The 1,039-nt window shown below is 52.4% G+C and overlaps 2 non-coding genes across 2 annotated transcripts; both read right to left on the bottom strand.

Moving 5' to 3' along the window:
• Positions 1-342: 342 nt before the first annotated feature.
• Positions 343-461, bottom strand: LOC119344352. Its single transcript, XR_005166602.1, has one exon. It is a non-coding gene; the product is annotated as a 5S ribosomal RNA (ribosomal RNA).
• A 296-nt stretch (positions 462-757) lies between these two features.
• LOC119344351 lies at positions 758-876 on the bottom strand. Its single transcript, XR_005166600.1, has one exon. It is a non-coding gene; the product is annotated as a 5S ribosomal RNA (ribosomal RNA).
• Between the last annotated feature and the right edge of the window lie 163 nt (positions 877-1,039).

Here is a 1,039-nt window from a genome sequence, read left to right as displayed (position 1 = left end):
AGTTCTGATGGGATCCGGTGCTTTAGTGCTGGTATGATCGCATCCGACATGTTACCCCGGTCTTCGTCCCTTATCCTTGCCCCTCCCAGCTCCACTACAAAGACGATTGTACATTGCTTTGGCCGCTCCCTCTCAACTACGGAGACGAGTTTAACGCGGTTTCCACCCCTCCCTCTCAACCGCACCAGTGCATGCTTGCCGCGCCACAACGCCGACGCTGGACCCGTGAATCGTGAGCACCCAGCTATGACTTACCGCACTCGTGCAAAATAATAAAACACGGTAAATATATTACTTACACGTGCGTTTTGTTTTGCAAGCGGCGCGAAAAAAATTAAAAAGGGAATGCAACACGAGGACTTCCCAGGAGGTCACCCATCCTAGTACTACTCTCGCACAAGCACGCTTAACTTCGGAGTTCTGATGTGATCCGATGCTTTAGTGCTGGTATGATCGCATCCGACATGTTACCCCGGTCTTCGTCCCTTATCCTTGCCCCTCCCAGCTCCACTACAAAAACGATTGTACATTGCTTTGGCCGCTCCCTCTCAACTACGAGACGAGTTTAACGCGGTTTCCACCCCTCCCTCTCAACCGCACCAGTGCACGCTTGCCGCGCCACAACGCCGACGCTGGACCCATGAATCGTGAGCACCCAGCTATGACTTACCGCACTCGTGCAAAATAATAAAACACGGTAAATATATTACTTACACGTGCGTTTTGTTTTGCAAGCGGCGCGAAAAAAATTAAAAAGGGAATGCAACACGAGGACTTCCCAGGAGGTCACCCATCCTAGTACTACTCTCGCCCAAGCACGCTTAACTTCGGAGTTCTGATGGGATCCGGTGCTTTACAGCTGGTATGATCGCATCCGACATGTTACCCCGGTCTTCGTCCCTTATCCTTGCCCCTCCCAGCTCCACTACAAAGACGATTGTACATTGCTTTGGCCGCTCCCTCTCAACTACGGAGACGAGTTTAACGCGGTTTCCACCCCTCCCTCTCAACCGCACCAGTGCACGCTTGCCGCGCCACA

This window comes from Triticum dicoccoides, unplaced genomic scaffold (assembly GCF_002162155.2).
Source record: "Triticum dicoccoides isolate Atlit2015 ecotype Zavitan unplaced genomic scaffold, WEW_v2.0 scaffold165452, whole genome shotgun sequence".
Taxonomy (NCBI): domain Eukaryota; kingdom Viridiplantae; phylum Streptophyta; class Magnoliopsida; order Poales; family Poaceae; genus Triticum; species Triticum dicoccoides.
Note: the sequence above shows the minus strand (reverse complement) of the source record. Positions and strands in the feature narration are given on the sequence as shown.